General features: G+C 33.6%; 1 protein-coding gene and 1 pseudogene across 3 annotated transcripts in view; both read right to left on the minus strand.

The window, feature by feature from the left end:
- Positions 1–21779, minus strand: part of LOC143049711 (acetyl-CoA acetyltransferase A, mitochondrial-like) — a 28984-nt pseudogene extending 7205 nt beyond the window's left edge.
- Positions 1–26493, minus strand: part of LOC143049705 (uncharacterized) — a 396341-nt gene that overhangs the window by 125990 nt on the left and 243858 nt on the right. The window lies entirely within an intron of this gene.

The following is a 26493-nucleotide window of genomic DNA, read 5'->3' on the forward strand; positions in this document are numbered from 1 at the left end:
CCTTTACAAGCTAAATATTGTGGTCCTTATACAATAGACAGTAAAATCAATGATTTGAATTATATTGTAAAAACTCCAGGTCGGCGTAAACAAAACAGAGTGTGTCATATTAATATGTTAAAACCATATTTTGAGCGTACTAATGAATGTGAGAGTAAACCAGTTGCCACTTTAGGCATGGTTAAATTTGAGAACAATCATGACAAACCATATGTAATTGAACCACCTTTTAGTTCTAAAACTATGGAAGAGACAGTTAGATTGAAAAATTCTGAAATTTTATCAAATTTAGACTCAAAACTTGCACATCTGTCTTTTGATCGTAGAGAAGAAATAAAAACTTTGGTATTTTCTTTTAAAAATCTTTTTCCAGATGTGCCAAACAAAACCACTGCTGTTTGTCATGATGTTGATGTAGGAGATGCTTCTCCAATTAAGCAACATCCTTATCGGCTTAATCCACTCAAACTTGAAGCTATGAGAAAAGAAATTAAATATATGCTTGACAATGATATTATTGAGCCGAGTAACAGTGAATGGAGCTCTCCTTGTCTCCTTGTGCCAAAACCAGATAAAACCTTTCGTTTTGTGACTGATTTCAGAAAAGTAAATTCAGTCTCAAAATCTGATTCCTATCCGATTCCAAGGATAGACGATTGTATTGACAATATTGGTCAAGCAAAATTTGTGAGCAAATTTGATTTATTGAAAGGTTATTGGCAAGTTCCATTGACACAGAGAGCTCGTGAAATATCAGCTTTTGTTACACCAGATGGCTTATTTCAATATACTGTAATGCCATTTGGCATGAAAAGTGCTCCAGCTACATTTCAAAGAATGATCAATAATGTTATAAAAGATTTAGACTGTTGTTATGCTTATATTGATGATCTTATTGTATGTAGTGATAGCTGGGAACAGCATTTAACACATTTATATGATACTTTTGATAGATTGTCAAAATCAAATTTGACTGTTAATCTTGGTAAAAGTGAATTTTGTCAGGCCACTGTTGATTATTTAGGGCATACAGTTGGCCAAGGTCAAGTGAAACCTATTATGGCTAAAGTGGAAGCTATTTCCAAATTTCCTCCTCCTACTAATAGAAAACAACTTATGAGATATTTAGGCATGATTGGATTTTACAGGAAATTCTGTTCAAATTTTGCTACTGTTGTTCAACCATTGACTCATCTTTTACGAAAAGATTCTAAATTTATCTGGAGTGAAAATTGTCAAAAAGCTTTTGAAAATAGCAAATCACTTTTAATTAATAGTCCATTTCTGATTACTCCAGACTTTGAAAAACAATTTAAACTTGCCGTTGATGCAAGCGATGTAGGAATAGGAGCTGTTTTATATCAAGAGACAGATGATAATGTTGAAAAACCTATATCATATTTTTCTAAGAAATTAGATAAACATCAGAAAAATTATTCAACTATTGAAAAAGAGTGTTTTGCAATGTTGTCAGCACTTCAACATTTTGATGTATATTTGAATCCCACTGTATATCCTATTCTTGTTTATACTGATCATAATCCTCTCACCTTCATGCATAAAATGAGAAACAAGAATCAGAGGTTGACTAGGTGGAGTTTATTGTTACAGGAATATGATGTAATTGTAAAACATATTAAGGGTAAAGATAATGTAATGGCTGATGCTTTATCTAGAGCTTATTAAATCACTTTGTATATATTATGTATTTTTGTTCATATTATTCATGATAAGTTTTTGTTACACTCAAACTTCTTTTAAGGGGGGAGGTGTTATGATATTGTAATTATTGTATTTATTTATGTTGGCCTAATTTGTGTTGTATGGCCTGATAGTTGTTTACAGAATAATCTTAGAACTGTGCAGTTTAGAAATCACTGGAACAATTACAGAATGATTGGAACTTTCCAGAATGATCCTAATAAAAGATGGGTTATATAAACTTCTACATTTTACTAGAAACTTCTGTTGTAACTTTCTAGGATGTTCCATTATAGACTGTTCTAGAATCTTCCATGAAAACTATATATATACAGACACTAAAGTTAAACGATCACTCTTGGATTTGGACTTAGACATCGATAGACATTAATATTCATAGCCTTTGGATTGACACTTTTATTCTACAAACAACATCATACTGGATTGTGACCGTAATATTCAGATTGGATTCCGAAAGATATCCGGATACAGATAAAGATAAAAGATTGGACTCATATTTTGACAGTTAAGTTGACAGTAATATTTGTGTAATACTTCTTGTAAACTTTTGTATAATAAATATTGTTAAATTTTATTATTGATTTGTGTCTTTTGTTGGCTACAATTTAAAGGCGATTTCTGGCCGTAACAAGGTCAACAGACCATTTTGGTCATTTTGACTTATTTGTAGATCTTACTTAGCCGAACATAACTGCTGTAACAAAAACAGCAAAATTTCCTTAAAATTAACAATTCAGGGGCAGCAACCTAACAGGTTGTCTGATTCATTTGAAAATTGTATAGCAGGTAAATGTTGACCTGATAAACCATTTATCCAATGTCAGATTTGCTCTAAATGCTTTGGTTTCAGAGATAAGCCAAAATCTACATTTTACCCCTATATTCTATTTTTAGCCACGATGGCTATCTTGGTTGGTTGGCCAATTAACTGGACACATTTATTTTTGATAAAGTTAATGACAACGGATGACGAGGGATGCCAAGTGATGATGCAACTCACTTGGCCCTTCAGGCCAGGTGAGCTAAAAAAGAATGTGAACTGTGATACCCACAGAAACATTGACAAAAGAATTGAGCAGTGCCTTTTCCTTTCATAGAAAAAGTGTCCTGCCATCTACTGGCACCCTGCCCCTTTTGATTTCTAGCTGGAGCACTGAACAATTATCATGGACTGAGAAAAAGTTGTTTTTTCATTGCTATTTGATTTCCTTGTTTAGTGAATATCTACATACAAGTTTCGTATAACATTAAAATTCATGGTCAACCTATACATGAATTCCACGAAAATTGGAACCATTTTAATAATGAATCCACAGTTTTCAATTTTGTGACATACCCTGAGTTCTACTTTGCCGTAAGGTGTTTGTCCCCTGGACATGTAGTACGGGACATTTGACATACTCTCCATTCCTCCTGCTATCATAACTTCCTAAAATAATAAGAAGAAACAAGGTAACATTAACACATGTATCCTGATATTTAATTTACAAAAGGTTATTGGCTATTCATCATTTTCATCCAGTATACAAAATTGTCAACTCCAATGATATTCTATTTTTTAGTGAACTGTAATATTTAAATTACTGTTACATTTTTACACAGGTCATTGAGGTCCATATTTAAGCAATGCTGAATTTTATTTAAGAATTAAAGACAAAGATAAAGAATTAGATAACTGAACACTTGGGGGATGGATATGTTCCAGACCATATGACTGAGTATTTGGACCGTCCGGACTGTATACATATACTCGTAGGGTCGGACTGTATGAGTATACACGAACGGTACAGCTGACCATACATGTTTTGGGATCATATGGGTTAAATTTAAACAAACATTTATCAAAATCTATATTTCTAGTTATACAAATTGTTATTATTACAGTTAGATGGATAGAGTGAAGAAGCGAACAATTGAACTTAAATATTTGTTTATTTTAACATGTTTTGTTCATGCATGTTCCTTTGCATATGCATTTTTTTGTAAAATTCCTAAATATTCTAAAACTATTGTCCTCCCACTCTATGTTTACTTCCGATAACTTCAATTTTAATGACCATACTGGTCTACAATTAATGAATTACTGACATGCTAAATACAGGTTAATAGATTAAAAAAGCGTGATTTTTTTTTAAATAGAACTTTATCATATTAAAAGTTTTTATTTCAATTACTATTGAACTTTTTATATTAATTTGAGATCTAAGTTTTCTTGATCTAATAAACTTGACCAACTTCTTAATATTAGTCAGACTGTAAGCGTATAGTCTAACTGTATGCCTATTTTGAAAAAGTATGTTTATAGTCCAGACCGTACGCGTACAGTCCAAATACTCATACGGTTTGGAACAGATATATAACCAGCCACATTCTGTCTTAGTTTTTGTTTGATGTTTTTCTTTGTATCGATCTGAAGAGTAAAGCCTTTTTCAACTGACTTTTGTAGTTTTTTTTTATGTTGTGCTGTTACACCACAGTCCCTGGTTAGGAGAGGGTTGAACACTCACAAACATGTTTAACCCCGCCCCACATTCTTTATGTGCCTGTCCCAAGACATGGTTCATGTCTTTCATATTAATTTTTTGTAAATTTTTTTGTTAAAAATTAGACCGTTAGTTTTCTCAATTAAATTGCATCACAACTATACCCCCTAAACCTCTATACCTGGTGTCCACACATTAGTGATTGTGCTGCCATCATTATAGACTTCATCCCAGAGGCACAAAATTTATTTACAGTCGTTGTTGGTGTGGTGATGGGCAAACCTACAATAAAAGCAGACCTTTATTTGTATTAAATTGATGACATAATTGTTGGTAATTTTCGGTAGTTGTTGTAGTTTTCCACTGTTGTAAAATATTTTAGATAATTCTGTTATCTTGTTTGTATTCTATTAAAGAACTTTTAATATTTCTACACTCTTCTGATGCCTACTTTTACTGGAGTGGTCCTAAACCTTATAGAAATATACTACACTAAACATAACCCAAAACCTAAACCTTCAGAGTTTTTCCAAATCTTTTTAGATCTGGTAGATCCTGAAGAAAAACTGCTGGTCCTCACTAATTTTTTTATTACAAAATACACAAAATTGTGTCTGTCCTTTGAAAATGACTCAAATCCCTCGGACCACCACCTTTTGAGAACTCTGAGTTACCTTACACTAGCCCTAACCCTTAAACCAAAACTTACTAAAATAACCCTAACCATAAATAAACTCTAACCCTGAAGAATATAGACTCATAAGTTAAAAGAAGGCCCAAAATGCAAACATTCATTTTGTTTGTTATATAAGGTTCTTTCTAATGCATGTATTGATCAGCGTAATCAAGATGAAACAAACTATAACCTGCAGACACACAATTTCATTTTATAGTTTAGACTAGATATGTCAGTACATGATCCTAAAGTTATCCAAGATAGAAAGTATGTGATCACCTGTCCATAAAGTCTCCTACTATCACATATTCATATCATTACCTGCCCCTAAGGTTGCCTACCTACATGGAGCTGGACCTTCTGATAATGTAGACATTGCCCAGATATTAATATGATTACCTGCTCCTAAGTTGCCTGCCTACATGGAAATTGACCTTCTGATGCTGTTCATACATTGCCCAGATATTAATATCATTAGGTACCTGCCCCTAAGGTTGCCTGCCTACATGGAGCTTGACCTATTGATGCTGTACAGACATTGCCCAGATATCAATATCATTACCTGCCCCTAAGGTTGCCTGCTTACATGGAGCTTGACCTTCTGATGCTGTACAGACATTTCCCAGATATCAATATCATTACCTGCCCCTAAGGTTGCCTGCCTACATGGAGCTTGACCTTCTGATGCTGTACAGACATTGCCCAGATATCAATATCATTACCTGCCCCTAAGGTTGCCTGCCTACATGGAGCTTGACCTTCTGATGTTGTAGACATTGCCCAGATATCAATATCATTACCTGCCCCTAAGGTTGCCTGCCTACATGGAGCTTGACCTTCTGATGCTGTACAGACATTGCCCAGATATCAATATCATTATCTGCCCCTAGGGTTGCCTGCCTACATGGAGCTTGACCTTCTGCTGCTGTACACACATTGCCCAGATATCAATATCATTACCTGCCTCTAGGGTTGCCTGCCTACATGGAGCTTGACCTTCTGATGCTGTACAGACATTGCCCAGATATCAATATCATTACCTGCCCCTAAGGTTGCCTGCTTACATGGAGCTTGACCTTTTGATGCTGTACAGACATTGCCCAGATATCAATATCATTACCTGCCCCTAAGGTTGCCTGCTTACATGGAGCTTGACCTTCTGATGCTGTACAGACATTGCCCAGATATCAATATCATTACCTGCCCCTAGGGTTGCCTGCCTACATGGAGCTTGACCTTCTGATGCTGTACAGACATTGCCGAGATATCAATATCATTACCTGCCCCTAAGGTTGCCTGCCTACATGGAGCTTGACCTTCTGATGCTGTACAGACATTGCCCAGATATCAATATCATTACCTGCCCCGATAATTGCCTGCCTACATGGAGCTTGACCTTCTGATGCTGTACAGACATTGCCTAGATATCAATATCATTAATTTACCTGCCCCTAGGGTTGCCTGTCTACATGGAGCTTGACCTTCTGATGCCGTACAGACATTGCCCATATAAACTTCATTAACATCTTCTGGTTTAATTCCTGAAAATATATAATTTCTTGTTTCAGCTTTCAACAACACTTTATCTGTTTATTCCAGGAGGAATCAGAACCATTTAATCAGTTACAATAATCATCGTTATCAAGTATATTGTTTGGGGGAGGAGAGGGGTCCTGATCCCAAAATCCCAAGCTTAAAAACGCGAAATCCCGAGGTCCCAAATTAAAATAAATCTAAATCCTGACATCCCGAAATTTGAAAAAAGAATTCCCGTATCCCGAAAGGGTCAATCCTGAAAATCTGGAGCTTAAAAACACCTGATCCTTGAGTCCCTATAAAGGTCCTATACAACTTTGCCTCTTGCTAGTCTTTTTCAAAAATATCTCTCTACAATCATTCATACATGTATGTATGCAGGACAACTAATAGTAATATGTTGTTCATCTTCAACCAAATCATATTTATACAACATATCTGATCTCATTCTATATGAAATTTGTCTGAAACCATGGTTAACCGCCATTAATTTGTACTATTATCTAAATGTGGAATATATCACAATGGATTCATACCTGCTCTATTTATAGATTCTTTGATAGCAATAGATCCCAGACGAGTGGCAGGTACTTCTGCTAAAGAACTGAGAAAAGATCCAATAGGTGTTCGTACTGCACTGGCAATCACCACTTCCTGAGATAAGAAAAATAAAGTTTCAAAACAAATTACAAACCTATCTGTTAAATATACCTTCTGCCACAAAATTCTCCATATTATTATTCATTTTTAAGGCAATTTCTAAAATTGTTGAGCAGGCTCTTCAAGAACATTAATTTTTACAATAATATTTGAAAACACATTATTTTGGTTGGCTTTTGTTTAAAAACTAATGTAGAAATGCAATATGAAAAGATTTATGTTTTATGTTTAAGAAATAAATAATATTTGTGCTTTTTATAGATAATAGGGTAAAACATTTACACTAAAACAGTAATTGAGAATTAGGAATAATCGAGCATGTAGAGTAACATTATGAGAACAGTTACCATGTTACCATAAACATCTGCATACTTTACCTTGCCATTATTTGAGAGGGTCTCAAAATACACATCTGGGTACAGACATCTTGCTGGGGTTTAATCCCCCTATTTATATATTGATTCTTGTGAAAATTCCTACCCTTACTAAATATTTCAGAGAAAAATCCTAACCCATTCATTTGTATAATCGGTAAACATGGTAAAGTGACATCTTAATTAGATGTTAAACACATGGGATCAAATTATAATAATTAGATAAAGATCAGAACATGATTTTTACAAGAAAATGAACATTTTAGATACATTGATATATAAACTTCTACCCATTGGTTAAATAATCTCCAATTGAACCTCATTGATATATTTGACAGTCCGAAAAAAAAATATGACAAACTTACATTTAATTCCTGTTTTGAACTGTAATTCCTTACACATTTGACCACCTTCTGCAAAATAAAAAAAATATTGAAGTAACAACAAGTTTTAAATAAAGACTTCCTCAATAAAGCATACAGTTTTATGAGTTTCACCTGCAGGTATTTTTTTTAATAAAAACAACCTCCATGACCTCCAAAATTGCATACACACATCTCTACATTAATGTCCCCTAACAACTACCCAATCAGAACTACAATATTGTATTACTAGGTGTAAGCAACATTACAAGTTTTACCTTTGATATTGGCTGTAAATTTTTAAATTCAGTTATAATTTGCCTATAAGCATGCTTTCCCACTTAATCCTGAGATCTAAAGTAAATAGAGGTTTACAATTTGTTGTTGCTTCATACTTTGCCAGGGTTACTACACATGCTATATGGATTCATCTGTTTTTCATGGTTTAAACAAAAGTTGTATTTTATGGATACCCAATTCCCTTGCTTTGCCAAATTTTGCATTAAAGTCTAAAGAATTATAATTTTTCGCGTTTCAAAGTATAGAGGAAAATTATTGTACTATTCTTTCAATATATGTATGGACACGTGATATTAATTGTAGTATCACGTGAATGGTCATTTTTTGGCGGGTCAATTTACCTATCAGACCATTCTCTCGCCAACTTCGAACTGGTCAAGTTCAGATTTAATGTTGGTTCATTATTGTTTGATTTTTTCTTGTTTTTTGTACTATATATTGGTATTTTTGTTTGCTATTACACATTTTGATGATATTTTGTTTATGTAAACATAAGCTAACTTTCAGTATTGTCCAAGTACACCTCTCGGGACAATCTTCCAAGCATTAGGGTTTGGACACAGGTTTCCATATCGACTAAGGTAACTTGGTTGTTGGTTTTTCCTGGCCGGCGGGTTCGTTTATGACGGAGTCAATGTTTTCATTTTGTATTGAAAGCATTGTTTATATGTATATATATATATATTATTGAAAAATATTATGTTTGTTATGATAGATTATAATAACATACGGTGTCCCTCTAGCCTTGTGGGAGATCGGCAATTATAAATTGTGTTTGATATATTTATTGTTATATATAAGTATAGTGTGTACATTGTATAGTTGAACATTTAACTTTATACTGTGGATTCATATATTTTCGTGGGTATCAAATTTCGTGGATTGCTGAAAACTTACATATTTGTGGATATTTTATTTCGTGGTGTTGTCAATCTCTGCATACAAAGCCTATTGAAAATATGTTATTCGTGGAACATTATAATTTGTGGTTCACCTGTACCAATGAAACCCACGAAAATTGGTATCCAATGAATATTAATGAATCCACAATAACCATGAACCCTGATTAAAATTACCCCTCATTTTAGGTGGAGATGATGAGGGATAAACTCAGGTTAATGACCTTGCCCTCACAAATTGAATGATGCATGTCATATGTAATTTCTAGCACCTGAAATATAACCAGATTAAATCAGCGACAACAAGAGGAATTAGTGTATTTAGTTATGTTGAAAGATCTGCATAATGACAAATGATGAAAATTCAAATTGTTCATGCAGTCTATTAGAATCCCTATAAGATTTCTAATGCTTTTTGCAATTTGGGGGTAAAATGGATGCAATTTGGAAAGAGTGACCATATTTGAAAACACAGAAAGTGGTTGATGTGGAATTTCTCTGGAGCTGTCGATTAGTAGTGTGGTAAAACATTTCAGAATTTGAAATAATGCAACTGTGATGAAAAAAATGTACATGTACATGTTTATAAGTGAACAGATGCAGGTTACAGTTTTGGAACTTACATTTCTATTTTTGTTAAGAGGTACAATCCCAAACTGGCTTAATTTTTAATTAAGTATGAACTGTCATCATGGTCATGACTGTGTGGTAATTAATTTGGGTTAATTATCCTGGGTTTGACCTTGTGCAGATTTGGTAGTGTGAACACAGTATTATCCTCTCTCTCTATTCAGATTTTCACTATACATGTACTATTGTAAAAATGTATTAAAAAAACCCACAAGATACATAAATACCATGGTTACACCATGTACATCTACCCTTATTATTTCATTGATACATTTACAAATGCTGATGCCAGGAATTATAAGTATAATAATACAAAAAGTTTGACAAAAAAGATAAATTACATGCTTAAGTTTCCTGTTCTCTGACAGGCATATTAAATCAGAGCTCATACTACCAGGCGACTTAGTAGGGCAAAGAAGTTACTTTCACCACCTTGACTTCTCTTTCCCTTAACCACCAAAAGCAAAATACAAGTCGTCCTGTTGTTTACAATACTTGCCTTCAGTCACTTTTGTCATCAGACATTTTCAATTTTTACCAAGTGAAACATCAATTTTTTATTGATACAGTACATGTTATTAAAGAAATTCAGACATAAACAATTCATTATCTTAAGAAATAGCCTAGTCAATCTAGCTCTAAAATCACTCAACCTCCAACTAATTGCAACACAAGCTTTTTTTAGTGAAAACTATAATATAGACTTGTACTAACAACATACTAAAACTATACATCGATATGATTTGCGGAAAAGGTTATTTTGGGTGAAATATGTGGTTTTTAGAGAAAAAATGCTGAAAACTGGAAAAGAAGAAAAAATATTATTTATTATTGCATTTTTAGACCTAAAGCTTGTGGAAGACAGGAAACCTTATCTCAATAGACTATAAAGTAGTCCATTAGCTATTATTATTCATATTGAAGTAATTTTGAGGTGAAATGAGTGATTTTTAGTGAGAAAACATCGAAAACTGGAAACGCAGAAAATCTCCATTGTTAATGGTTAATATTTTTGAAATTGATCTATAAAGAAAAAAGAACATACTATTTTATGTTTATTTTGTGAAGTCCTTTAGTTATCAGTATCAATATTTAGGTAATTTAGTTGAATATATGTTTTGAGACAGAAAATCCAATAACTGAAATTGAAAAAAAATCTTTGTTATTGGTGGTTAAAACTTTTAAATTGGGATATAAATAGTAAATACTTTCTGATGTTTATCGTTAGAAGTCCCATAGAAATTAGTATTAAAAAACTTTTAAAATAGGATCTTTATAGACAGACTTTATTATCTTATGATTATATGCATATGTATTCCTCTTGTTATCGATATAAAAAATGACCATTTTTTTGTGTGAAATATCTTATTTTACAAACTAATTACAAAATAAGAATGAGTTCATAGTACATGGATGCCCCACCGCACTATCATTTTCTATGTCCAGTGGACCGTGAAATTGGGGTCAAATTTGTAATTTGGCTAAATTAGAAGGATCATATCACAGGGAGTATGTGCACTAAGTTTCAAGATGATTGGACTTCAACTTCAACAAAAAACTACCTTGACCAAAAACTTTAATAGAAGCAGGACAGACGGACGAATGAATGTACGGACGCTCAGACTGAAAGACATAGTACCCCTAAGTGAGGGGCATAACAAATAAAAAATTTAAAATCTTGGTTACTTCCAGTTTAATTTTTAAAAACGTAAAGTCGAGAATGGAAACAGGAAATGTGTCAAGAGAAAACAAGTCCCCTGTTATCGGTCTTCGACAAAGCAAGTAATTTCGGCACACGATGGTGGGCTTCAGCTGACCCCCTTAATTATTGTGTACATTAGTTCAGCGAAATGGAAACCAGTCTTTAAACTCCAATACATACACATGAACCAAAATTATCAACAACAAAAACCATAAATGCAAGACAAACTAAGGCTAGGGGTTCCTGACTTGGGATCAGTGTAATAATGTGGCTGGGAGAAAAACATGTTGTTTGAGAATTAACTCTCTCATAGTTTCTCTAGACAATGTAGAATAGATAAACACACAGTAAAACTCAGTTTTTAAGAAATACATTTTATGGAAGTTTGAAATTGCTATCCTTATGTAATAAAATTAACGGTACCAATTTTCTTGCACCAGATGCGCATTTCGACAATACATGTCTCTTCAGTGATGCTCGTGGCCAAAATATTTGAAATCCAAAGCTTATATAAAAGATGAAACTGTTATGTATTTATAGTAATTACATAGTTAGCTATATTAAACCAAAAATTAGATTGTGTATTGCATAAAGTCACAGTTAAACACAGACCAATTTTACTTAGCAAGCTCTATCAATATCCAGGTTTAATTTCAGATATGTAAGCTTTTTAATTTTTTGGAACATACACTAGTTCACTGAATTAGCATGAAATGTAGAAATTGTTTAAGGCATTTTCAAGAGAAGCTTTGTCAATATAATAATGATTATACCTCAAGAGCTTAAATTTAAATAGCAATTGTACCAAAGTTGTCAAATTTTAGATGTTGAAAATGAGATAACGGCCGACTGTTGAATGAATTGATGGGATCACTTCCTGAAGTGTGAATAGTAACAGTGCATTGGTAGATCCAGGGGGTTCCCGGGTTGGAACCCCCCTTTTTTTAGCTGATCAATGCATTTAAATAGGGACATATAGTTGGAACCCCCCTTTTTTGGCCTGGATTGGAAACCCTCCTTTTTTTAAATGGATGAATCCGCCCCTGCAGCGCCTTTTGTGTGTACCCTGTAAACCTGTATGTGGTGGTCTGAAACATTAATCAAAGGCAATGACAAAAACTAACATACATGGGTTGTCTGCTGTATGAAATATTATGGTCAAAGATATATATGTATATAAAGAAAATCATTACCAAGTTCCTTCTTTAAGATATCTCATTGAATTAATTTAATAAAAAGAAATCAGCTTTAGCATGAAAACTGTAAAAATGTGGGCAACTTATGGCCAGAGATAGTCCTGTTAGTTTTTTAAAGGTTGCTTTCTTATTGACTTTAAAAACCTCAAATCTCTCTATATTCATAATTATACTATATAACTCATTTGAACGAAACTAAAAAAATATTTAATTAACATACACCAAAGCCTAAAGAATATAAATGTTTAGCTTTTAAGGTCCACTAAACTTTATCAGTGATCTCTTGGTAGTATGTTTGAAACCATGATTTATTGTAAAACCTTCCCATTCTAAAAACATAAGATGTTGTACGATTGGCAATGACAAAAATGTCCGCAAGAGATAACAATGATGAGGGTGTGGATGTTAACAACTAAAATAGCTCATCCTTAAAATATAAAACTGTTAAGACAATGAATGGAAAATTAAATATAACAGACAGCAAACAATAACCACCATTTACTCAAGGGCCACTTACTTGTGATAATCATATTCATAGTGTGCAGGGTTAACCATGTGTGCTAGCATGCACTCAGCCCTCCCATAATAAGGAACAGTTGTGAAATAGCAAACAACATAAGTGCAAATTGTAAAACTCAGTTTAAAAGGGCTCAACTTAAAAAGGTCAGCACAGAGTATATACTAAACAAATTAACAAAATGAAACTGAGTTCCAACAGCTAGTTCAAAGCTAATTACAGTTGATAGATAAATACTCTTGGCACTGACTAAAATATAAATCTTTACACATCCGAATAGAAATCAGTGAAAAGTGGGTTCAGTATTATTATTATATATTATATTGATGTTTTGGGAGGTGACTTTCTTGGTATGGAACGTTGTGGGTTTAGTGTTACAGCCAAAGCTTTTTGTATATGGTGTGTAAGTACTGAGATCATTGCTTATTACATGAGTAGTTTATAATTTGCTTCAGGAGCCTGGAATTTTCATTCTAACATACAATCATTTAACACTGTCTCATCATTCTTTTTTTTTCTGAAAAACATAGTTTGATTCTAAATCTTAACATGTTTGTTCAAGAAGAAAAAAAGAAAAAAAATGTTTTCTTTTAAAACATGTAAAAGTTGTGGTAAAAAAATAAATTAAAAACTTTGAATTTCAAAAAATTAGTCTTGCAAAAAAAAAAACAATTTTTAATGGCAAAAAAAACAATTTTTAATGGCAAAAAAATGTTTCGAGAACACCTCCCCCTACTAAAATTAACTTAAACACAGCTAGGGGTAGATTTCTTTCAAAAACCTAGTAAGATTGTGACTATGTTGGTTAATCTAACTCAGAATAGTCTTCTGTTATAGGTTACATACCATTACTATTGTGGAGAATTATATCTTCGAATTGTAAAATAGTGGAACACAATCTCGGTCTATATCTTTATTTAATTATACAAACTTTGAGACAGGAAAGTGATTCACTTGTAATATTATTCTTTTGAATTGACAGAATTATGCATTGTATTGTATTAATTAAACTGTTTTAAAAAATAAAGAACATTTTATGGATAAATTATTTTTTTTCAATTTTGGCAAATAAGGGGAAGTAACTCATATTACCTTACTTTTACTACAAAATATTTTCGTGAATTAAACCACTTTCCGCAAAATATATTTTTGTATAGTTTTAGTATGTTGTTCATAGATAGTAACAGACTTGTTTTTCAGAGAAAAACCTTGTGTTGCAATTAGTTGCAGGTTGTTCACTAAATTGACTAGACTAAAAAGCGGTTGAAGCATAATCCTTACATTGGCCCTACTTGTTTCCGGAAAAAGGCATACGCCATTTCGCCGGTGGCGAACGCCCGGTGCACTTGTTTCACAAAATTTTGGATGCGTGCGCAATAACGGCTTACGCCGCCCTCGCCTATCTCAGGACTCAGGCGAAGGCGGCGCATTTTCATTTCAAGATGGCGGAAAGAGTGTAAGTGAGAAAAACTAAAGGTTACAAATACTGAAAAATAACCAGTAAACGAAAAAATATTATTGTTATGTGCAATTTATCTTCATACTTCGAAGATGGTGAAGAGAAAACGTTCTTTTTTTTAAAACATAATAATTAATCTCTAAAGCTATTACGAAATAGAAAATTTCTTTAAAAACAAAGCAATGACAACCTAAAATACAATTAAATTAAGATGATAAAAATATTAAAGCATGAATATTTTCATCAATGTTTTAATAAAACTCCTTAAATATGTTATTATGCAAAAATGCAGATTTAAAGGCTAAATTATTATTTTCCTAATGTTGGATGATATGCCGGTTTACTTGTTTTGAGTCAAAATACGGCGTATGCCGTTAGCCGTTCGCCTATCCGTTGTGAAACAAGTTGGACCAGTGTGTAGCAGGTTATTTAATAAAAAGACAGCTTTTTATCACTTTAGCACTTCCGGTGCTTGTTACTCAAAAACCTACATCGTGGGTCTCATTGGGGTCTAAGCGTGACGCGGGATTGTCTATTTTTTGTAAGCGTGACATGTGAAAGTCAAATTATTGTGTCGTGAAAACGGGAAATGAGGTCTAGCGGGACCCGGGAAATGACAAAAAAATGAGAATTGCTTACGTACATAGCATAAGCAGGATACGGGAATCTGACAAAACAATAAGCGGGATCCGGGATCGGAACCCCCCCAATGAGACCCCCTACATCAACCTAACTTTCTGCAGCAAAATTAGTTTGTTACTTCATTTAAACGTGATTAAAGTTGCCCTCTAGTTAATGTTTAATCCATTTATTGCATTAAAATCTTAATGTTCCTTTCCAAATAGCTTTTCAAACATATATAGATTATTTTTGTAATTTTTCTAACTCGCCCTCTATCCACTACTTTTCTTGAGGATGGAGTGATCGTAGTCATCATCATATAATAACCCCATATATACCGTATTAGGTCACTAGCACACTATGTAACTAATAATCTTTTGATGAGAAACACTGAATTTCATACACAAGATAGTGTTTAATTAATTTGTAATTTACTAATTGATATATTATTATTTCTTTACCTTTTTGACATACTGACATATTAAAAAAAAATCTTTTCAGTGCTAGATATTTACTTGGTACACTGTAGTTTCTCACAAGAACATAAACATTTTTGAATTTGAACTGTTACTTTATTTCATGTATACTCAGATATGATTGAACAATATAAAAAGAAGATTTAATATTTACAGATGACCCTTTACACTATAGTAAAATCAAAACATTGTCGCGCAGCATACGAAGGAGCACTTCTCTTTCAAATCTCACCACTTCTTTTCACAAATGATATCGGATATGTTCCTTACGTCGAACCCCCCCAATGAGACCCCCTACATCAACCTAACTTTCTGCAGCAAAATTAGTTTGTTACTTCATTTAAACGTGATTAAAGTTGCCCTCTAGTTAATGTTTAATCCATTTATTGCATTAAAATCTTAATGTTCCTTTCCAAATAGCTTTTCAAACATATATAGATTATTTTTATAATTTTTCTAACTCGCCCACTATCCACTACTTTTCTTGAGGATGGAGTGATCGTAGTCATCATCATATAATAACGATTGGATTATGGATTATTCAGGTTATAAATTTTCTTGCATTCATCCCCAATTGACTGTTTTCTAACTACGGATCAGAACCGGTCTAGCTTTGACATGTATGAACGAACCTGTATTTTTACAATAATAACTATGGAAACAGAAGAATATTGATCCCAAAAGGAAAAATTATGCATTCCATAGGTTTTAACAGACTTTTGGTTAATACATCTAATTGATTGGTGTATATAATTCCATATAATTTATATGGATTGTTTCAAAATATTGATTAAAGTTGCTTAACTCTGAGACTATTATACTAAATATCAATATATTATGGCCCAGCTTACATTTTGTAACTTTGTATATATATTTATCTTACCTCCTATACATTTCCAGGAATATGATTGGTTAAAAGCGTCCGCGTGCAAACCGTGTATATTTGATATTAGGTTAGTAGGGAGGCGGGGCTTATCTCATACACGGTTAGTAGTGGAGTTACGTCCCTTTATATTCCATATTAGGTAAGAAGGGGGCGGGGCTTATTTCATACACGGTTAGTAATGGTGTTATGTCCCTTTATAAAAAACAAAACGGTACTAAGAAAAAAATCTTAAAAGTTCCAACAGACGAAGAAATTGATTATTCAGATTGAAATAAATTCTGAAATACATTTAACCGTACAAATCGTTATTGTTGGCATCAATGGAAGTATTTTATTAATGCTAACAGTATTGAAGACTTGCTCATTTTGAGAATCACTAGTCTTAATTTCACACGTTCAGATAGTCGGTAAGATAAATTCGTTACATAGTGTGCTAGTGACGTAATACGGTATATATGGGGTCAGTAAATTCCATATGGGGATTCGAGCTTCGCTCTCACCCCATATGGAATTTACTGACCCCATATATACCGTATTAGGTCACTAGCACACTATGTAACTAATAATCTTTTGATGAGAAACACTGAATTTCATACACAAGATAGTGTTTAATTAATTTGTAATTTACTAATTGATATATTATTATTTCTTTACCTTTTTGACATACTGACATATTAAAAAAAAATCTTTTCAGTGCTAGATATTTACTTGGTACACTGTAGTTTCTCACAAGAACATAAACATTTTTGAATTTGAACTGTTACTTTATTTCATGTATACTCAGATATGATTGAACAATATAAAAAGAAGATTTAATATTTACATATGACCCTTTACACTATAGTAAAATCAAAACATTGTCGCGCAGCATACGAAGGAGCACTTCTCTTTCAAATCTCACCACTTCTTTTCACAAATGATATCGGATATGTTCCTTACGTCGTAACTACAATCCTCTTCTGTTTCATGAATGTGACCTACCGAATTAGACTATTTTAATGGATTTGTTATCACATAAGCAACACGATGGGTGCCACATGTGGAGCAGGATCTGCTTACCCTTCCGGAGCACCTGAGATCACCCCTAGGTTTTTGGTGGAGTTCGTGTTGTTTATTCTTTAGTTTTCTATGTTGTGTCGTGTGTGCTGTTGTTTGTTTGTCTTTTTCATTTTTAGCCATGGCGTTGTCAGTTTGTTTTAGATTTATGAGTTTGACTGTCCCTTTGGTATCTTTCGTCCCTCTTTTCTCCATATAAGTTTTAAAAAGAGAAATCACTTCTCCCTATGATTGTGAAATAGTGTGAGCCCTGATAATAAATTGCTACTCTCAGCACAGCTGAGCTGGATAAGACCGCAGAGGTCCAACCCTGAACAGTTTGGGCGAAAATGGACACAATATTGGCCCTTGATACAGGCATGACAGGTCTGAATTTGGATTGTAGTTAAGAATAGAATTGGTTATATGATTTCAATTTGTATTCAATTTTTTGCAATACACTATGCTGTTGTAAATTTACCCAGCCCCACCCCCAAAAAAACTGTACCCCCTCCCATTTTTTGGTTTTAGTGCAATAAACTACGCTGTTGCGTTTTGACCACCCTCCCCCAAAAAAAAATTACCCCCCCTCGCAATAAAAGAATATTTGAAGAAATTTCCTTTTTAATTTCTGAAATTAGAAAAAAATGTCCCTTCCAAAATTTTCTAATTACCCAACTCCACCGCCTATACACTGTTTTAAAATTGTCTTAATTGTTCATTAACCAGGAAACACTTTTGGGCCCCAAATTTCTATATGGTTTGAGCCATAACCCCCAAAGTCAATCCTAACATTATTCCCTTTGTGGTATTGTGGTATGGAAACTTGTGGTATAATTTCAAAGAGATTCATACACTTAAACACAAGTTATTTTGTGGAAACTGTGCTTATGTTGGGCCTCTGTTTTGGCCCCTAATTCCTAAACTGTTATGACCATAACCCCCAAATCAACCCCTACCTTCCTTTTGTGGTTATGAATCTTGTATTTAAATATCGTGGATTTCTGTATACAAAATATTTTTTTATCTTACTGATATACAAAATACATTTAGATTATATATATCTTGTGGATGCCAGGCCTTAAAACTTTTCAAAATGCACATGTCTGAACAGTGCAACACAGAGTCAGAGACAGAGTAGTTTTTGAGGTGAAAAATACGGCCATAATGATATTTGTCCCTTTAAATTAAATGCTATTCAAAGAAAAGGACTAGCCTTATGTCTCAACTAACCAACAACAGCTAGTATACAAGCCTTAGAAGTAGTAGCAGGATCAATACTACCATTAGACCTCAAAAGAGAAGAAGCCAGTATAAGACAAATTGCAAAAATAAAATCATATACTATCCCTATTAAACAAATTTTTGAAGATTGGAAAAATATAAATGAACCTGAAAAAATAATCTCACCAACTGGAATGGTATTACAGTCTGAAGACATGAAGAGGTCAACAGATATTGATTCTGATTATATAGAGTCTCAATTTGAATTCCGAGGGTTAGCAGCCTCAAAATCACCACTAGAGTATTGGAAAAATCTAGGAAGTTCAAAGTCTAGATCAGAGGAACAAGCATTTCAGGGAAAGACTATTATTTTGGAAAAAAAACATCAACTTAAAAAAAAGAATATAACATTAGCTTTCACTGGTGGCTCCTGCAAAGGAAACCCAGGTCCATGCGGGGCTGGTGCAGCTATTTTAATATCAAACAGCAAAGAACATGTGGAGTTAACACAGCCAGTTTCCAATCGAGGATCTATTTTATTAGGGGAATTAGTAGCTATCAAGCTGGTAATAGATTTTCTTATACCGGTAATCCCAAACAGAAAAAAAAAATGAATCCATCAAAATTTTTTCAGACAGCCAATTAGCAATTGGAATTTTAACTTTAAATTGGAAATCAGATAATTACGGTAAAACTATTCATGATATTAAAATCGGTATATTGGCACTAAAATCTGAAGGAATCATTGTTTCCATTGAATGGACCCCTGGACACGCTGACATACAAGGTAATGAACTAGCAGACCAACTAGCTAAAAAAGCAGCACAGGAGGTTGAGAAAATACAAAGCATTCCAATATTTACAAAACAAGATATACAAAAAAGAGGAAAAGACAGCGTTATGTTAAAATTGCAAAACTGATGGGACACCAGTGATAAAGGAAGAACAAAAATGTGAAAAATACACTTCCAACAGACAAACCGTCAACTGAAATATATGGAATAACTACTAGTTTAAGAACAGGATACTGTAATTTAAACTCGTACAAATCAATGATATGCCCAGCATTCATCGACAAATGCAACTGTGGACTAATAGAAACAGTTGACCATTATCTACTGGATTGTGAAAATTATGAGGAGGCTAGAGAAAAACTCCGCTCTGCACTCTACTTCATAACATCAAAACTAACACTTGAATCAGAAGTATTATTAGCAACAACAGAAAATAATAATTACAGACATCACATAGAAGATATTCAACATTTGTTAGGGGTCTTTATTAAAGATACTGGAAGGTTCACAAAATAGACAGTTCAGGTTTTATAAGCATTGATAAGGGTTAATTATTTATTATTTTTTTTTATTTTTTTTGTTAATTATTTAATTATTTATTTATTTTTCTCTGCAGTGCCACATAATAAATACAAATGTACTAATGAGTTTTATACAATAGCGACATAAAATTACCAGGCAGGGCAGTAACTACATTGAGGCAAATGAGGCAAATGCCTCATGTTAGAAATTAAAAAAAAAAAATGAAACAAAAGATTGACTTCATAAAATATCAAATTGTTTTCACGGAAAGTGTCTTGCAAGAGCAAGTTCTCTTCACTCTCTGGTATCGCTCCTGCATGTTTTGCGTGATTATGTTTCTATTCTACTTTTAGTTTTCAGAGTTGATGGTCTATTGTTTGTACTTTTGTGTACCGGGTTTGTCTTTTGTTCATTTATTATCCAACTTTATGACTATAGTCTGAGTGTTGATTTTCATTTGTAAACGTGTGGTTTTGCAAAGTTGCATGTCCACCGATGTCCATGGCAGACATTGCGCGAGAAAATTTTAAGAATATACGATGCTACTCACAGAAAAAAAGTAGTTTCTGCATAGAGATTTGAACTTGATATTAAGGAATCCAAAACTGGCTTTTTTTGGTAGATAAAACTAAATAGCTGAAATGATTTACATTAAAGTAAGCTAGGTCACCAATTTCCCTGTATCAAGACGTGTTCAGACTCTTAAACAGAAAATAAAGGAATATGGAGTAAACGTGCACTGGACCTAATCGCACACAAAGTCAATACATAGAAAAAATACAAATGATCAATGGTCAAAGTATTTCTTTCTGTTCTTCATCTTGATAGTTGCTCGAGGGTCTTCAACAGTAAAAAAAAATTCATAAATACCGTAAAACAAGGTTAAGATGGTCCCTAGTGTCGACTTAAACAGTACTAGTACTTAAAGTATAATACTGCACTGTCACTATATTCAAATCTAGTAAAAAAAAATCACCAAAAAAAAGTCGAGGCACAATACAAGACAAGAACAGACAGACATATCGCAGTCCGGTATTAATGATTATGAGTGAGAATTACGATTTTTGCCTTATCCTACATATCGGTCTTTTAAAATGTTTTCCCTAAAACCTAAAAGTCTAAAATTACAATGAATCTATGTTTGCTTATAGACAGAATATTGTCAAAAAAAAAATTGCTAAAAATTAATTGCGTTTCAATGTAAATAAACTCATGCCATAGATACCAGGAGTAAATTTTGTATAGACGCGCCTTTCGTCTACAAAAAGACTCATCAGTGAAGCTCGAATCCAAAAAAGTAAAAAAAGCCAAATAAAGTACAAAGTTGAAGAGAAAGTCCGGGAAACGTCCAAAATGAACGATTTTGTGTTATTTTTCTCAGAGCTTCTTGGGGCTACGCTCGGCGAAAATAGATTTTGCCTCACTTTTAAAAGAGGCTAGTTACGGCCCTGCCAGGGTGATCGAAATTACAGAGAGATTATACTATAGTGTCAAGTTGACACTTCTAAAGACTAAAGACTTGTCCCTTTCTTATCTGGGAACAGCATATCTAACCCAAATATATATGTTCTTGGCTATATATATGATCATGATCATATAAGATCTGCATGTTTGTAGGTTAATCTCACCACAGAATAGCTGCCAAAGATTTTTGAGGTCATATTTTCTGGAGCATCACAAAGGACAGGAGAGAGAAACGAGTAGATTTATGCTAAAATGTACTAGCAACTCTCTACCACGTTCCTGTGTATTTTCCTCCTTTCTCCTTTGAATTAAAATATAGAAAACGTGCGAATGATTCTTCAATAAATAAATGAAAAAAGAAATGAACAATCATTAAATTTATTTGCGTTTATAATTGTTCCATTTTTATTTTATTTAATTAGATCTATCGACCAAGGATTTTAACAAGGAAAAATATAAATTCATCAAAGGAGTAGGGGCAATCTGAGACTACTATAACACAGTGTCAGAGGCAATAAGGCCCTTAATTGGCCCAAAAATTACTGCAAATTTAAAAGTTATCATACATGTTTTTAAATTACTGAAAACTTGACTACAGTACAAGGTATTCAGAGAAACAAAACAATTTTGGACACTGAACAAGTTACCATGGCAACAAATCATGATTAAATTTGATATTTTGTAAAATTTCGTGATTTTCCTTGTTTTTCATCAAATTTTAAGTATATTTTAGGGTGATTGAAAAAGTATGAAAGCTTCTGTTAAATTATTTTGTTGTTTCGGCTTGGCTGTGCACGATGTTTCCGCAACAGAAATAAAGATAGATAATACACAAGAGTGCACACGCTGAAATGTCTCGCCTTCTATACAAATCATTGATATTATGTTGATAGTCCTAAGTATAAAGCTAAGCTTTATTACAACTGTCACATAAACTTAACATTAACCAAGATAACTAAACAAAGACCAATGAACCTTGAAAAAGAGGTCCAGGTCAGATGAACCATGCCAGGCAGACAGGTACAGCTAACAATGCTTCTATACAACATATATAGTTGACACATTACTTATAGTTTAAGAAAAATAGACCAAAACACAAAAACTTAACACTGTGCAATGAACCGTGAAAATGAGGTCACGGTTAAATAAAACCTGCTCGACTGACATAAAGATCATAAAATATTTCCATACACCAAATATAGTTGACCTATGGCATATTGCATTAGATAAAAAGACCAAAACTCAAAAACTTAACTTTGACCACTGAACCATGAAAATGAGGTCAAGGTCACATGACATCTGCCCGCTAGACATGTACACTTTACAATCATTCCATACAACAAATATAGTAGACCTATTGCATATGGTATGAGAAAAACAGACCAAAACACAAAAATTTAACTATAACCGCTGAACCATGAAAATGAGGTCAAGGTCAGATGACACCTGCCAGTTGGACATGTACACCTTACAGTCCTTCCATACACCGAATATACTAGCCCTATTGCTTATAGTATCTGAGATATGGACTTGACCACCAAAACTTAACCTTGTTCACTGATCCATGAAATGAGGTCGAGGTCAAGTGGAAACTGTCTGACAGACACGAGGACCTTGCAAGGTACGCACATATCAAATATTACTTATAATAAGAGAGAATTCAACATTACAAAAAAATTGAACTTTTTTTTCCAGTGGTCACTGAACCATGAAAATGAGGTCAAGGACATTGGACATGTGACTGACGGAAACTTCGTAACATGAAGCATCTATATACAAAGTATGAAGCATCAAGGTCTTCCACCTTCTAAAATATAAAGCTTTTAAGAAGTGAGCTAACGCCGCCGCCGTAGCCACCGCCGCCGCCGGATCACTATCCCTATGTCGAGCTTTCTGCAACAAAAGTTGCAGGCTCGACAAAAACTGCATATTTCTGTATTTTTATTGTTTTTGTAAAAACAGTACATATTATGACGTAATTGTGACGTCATCACATACAAATCTTAATGTTTTTCATTTATTTTTCTTGACCCTGTGCATTCCTCAACATTATGTGCCAATTTGAAAAAGTTATCAAACATTTTATTTTCTTGGGCCAAAACCATGCAGGCCTTAATGCCCCTACTCCTTTTGTATTTACGTCAGACGCACGTTTCAGTGACGCTCGAATCCACACGGACCCATGCACCCTCCGTCTTCTCTTTATTTTTACAGAATCTGAGTCCGTTCGCACCTTTTTTTATTGGTTTTGTGTTAAATAATTTTCCAATTTTTTTTGTGTGTATTATGTACGTAATCTGTAATCTGTATAATAAATTCTGCCAGTCAAGGCACAGCTCCAATTATAGCTGGAGTGACATCCACCACCACCACGAATATAGATATAATTATCACACAAATAATAGTTCCAATACCATCCACCAGAATATTATATACACAAAATGTCAGATTATACTATACGCAAAAGGCTAATTTAAAATCTAAAATTATCTAAATAAGAAGTGATCATTTGTTAATTGTTTAGTATCCAGACCAAGCAGTCTATATCTTGTTGGGGAAGGGGGGGGGGGGGGGGGGGTCCGATCCCGGATCCCGCTTACCATTTTGTCAGATTCCCGTATCCCGCTTACACTATGTACGTAAGCAATTCTCATTTTTTTGTCATTTCCCGAGTCCCGCTAAACCTCATTTCCCGTTTTCCCGACACAATAATTTGACTTTCACGTGTCACGCTTACAAAAAATGGGCAATCCCGCGTCACGCTTAGACCCCAATGAGACCCACTTGTTGTATGGAGTAGGTGCAACATTTTCCTACATTGCGGTTTGAGAATTTTTGATATATAATCAAAAATTTGATCGTTGTTATTTTTGCAATAGTTGTAAGGATCACAAATCAATCTGAGTAGTTTAATGTTATTGACTCTGTTGCTCTCAGAGAAAATTCTACCAGCTGTTCTCAGTATTTTTTCCAATATGGGTTTTCTTTAATACAGCATCTAGAGTTACACAAGTAAGTAGGAAATGGGATAATGTTTCTTCTCCATTTTTGCATTAATGACATGTTGGGTCCACTGCATTAGAGTTATATTTGGCTCTTTGGGATTGTAGGATGTATACCCCTGTTGCAATTTTCACTCGCGGTGGCAATTTTTGTACTATTTTTGGGTCAGAAGTAGATATACTGACCAACGGATGACAATGACCAAGACTGTATATTAGAGATAAATATTGTAGGCTATTGAAATGTTCTTTCTCATCCAAGATCTTTATATGTCAGTATGTTTTAATTTATTTACCATGCTTCTTTTCCATGTTTCTTTTGTTGTTATAGTCTCCAAAAATTCTCCTGGATCTGTTAGTTGATATTTAAAACAAATTTTCTTTGCATCTATGAACCAACTGTTGCAATCTAATTAAAATATTGATCTCTGATTACGTTATACTACCTCGTCCTTTTTATCCTCTGGTTTCTTGTCAGTTTTTGGTTCAGTAGGTTTCTCTGGAGTCTCCTTTATCTCCGATACAGTTTCCTTATAACGTAATCAGAGATCAATATTTTAATTAGATTGCAACTGTTGCTTTTGCACGATTTATTTTTCAATTGACGATTTGCTATTTTCCATTTAATAGTTGATTTGTCAGAACATAGAATATTTCCAAGTAAAGTTATAATTTTTATATCAATTTCAGCATTTATTGGGAGTAATCCAGATAATAAATATATAGCCGGCTCGCAGTTGATAATGGTAAAGATAATATTTGTTTTATCGTTTTTTGTAGGAAGATTGAAGTATTTTCAAAGATTTGCTGTTGTCATTACAACATCCAGTACACATAGTAGGATGGGCATAACATATGTTCTGAAGGTGGATATAGATTTGGATGGGTCTAGACCATTTTCTCCATGCAAGCCACTTGCCATTAAACTGTATAAAGCTCTTCTTGCCTTCTTGGTGTTTTCCTCCGCTGTTACTAGTTGTGTGTTACAGTTCGATCTTTGTATCACAGCATGTGTGGTTTTATCAATTGTAGGCATGTCCCTATCACTTATAAGAAGTGTCGTATCATTATGGGCATTGGTGTTGGTTTATAGGTAGTACAACGCTTTTAGTAGGTTGTATTATATATGACTCTCTTTTGCTGTAATCGTTAGCTATGTTGACTAGTAATTGAGCTTCAAACTGAGAACTACTTGTTATGGTAAGATCATCAGCACATGAAGGTGCACTACAGTTGATCATTCCAATATGTCCTCCAAAACCGGTGTTACATATTTCGTTTAATAGAACGTTTTAATACATGAACTTTGTAAAGGTCGGCACTAAGCGTTCCATCTCGTCGGACACCTTGTTCTATATTGAATGCATTGGATTGTTCACCGTTCAATTTGACACTGGATCTTGCAATCATGAGTATTTCTTGCGGTGTGAGTCCCATATGAAATAATTTACGTATAAGGCTCGAGTGTTTTACTGCGTCAAAGGCCGACTTAGCATCTAGCATAATTAACAAATATTGTTTCTTTTTTCAGAACTTTGTTCTCTCGTTGAAATTCCTCCATAATTAATGATCAATATAAAGGAGATGCATTCTTGGTAAAGCCTTGCTGGAGTGGATTTTGTATACATATAATTTTGGGATTGATGCGAAATTTAAGTACTGTTTCTATGATATTTGATAGAGTTGGAGTTATTGTGATGCCTCTATAGATCTCTATAGTTTTTTGCGTCATTCTTGTTGCCTTTATTTTTGAAGATGGGTGTTAATATTCCAAATTTAATAACATCAGGTATAAAGCAGAATTCAAACGAGCTGTTTACATGGTTTAGCAGAGTTTGTAAATATGAGGCAAGTATTTCTCCACCATGAATTAAATTTTCAGCAGTGATTCCATTGGTATCCGGGGATTTGTTTCGATTAAGACTTTTAATGTCATTCATGATCTCTTGCTTC

Source organism: Mytilus galloprovincialis, chromosome 10 (assembly GCF_965363235.1).
Source record: "Mytilus galloprovincialis chromosome 10, xbMytGall1.hap1.1, whole genome shotgun sequence".
NCBI lineage: Eukaryota > Metazoa > Mollusca > Bivalvia > Mytilida > Mytilidae > Mytilus > Mytilus galloprovincialis.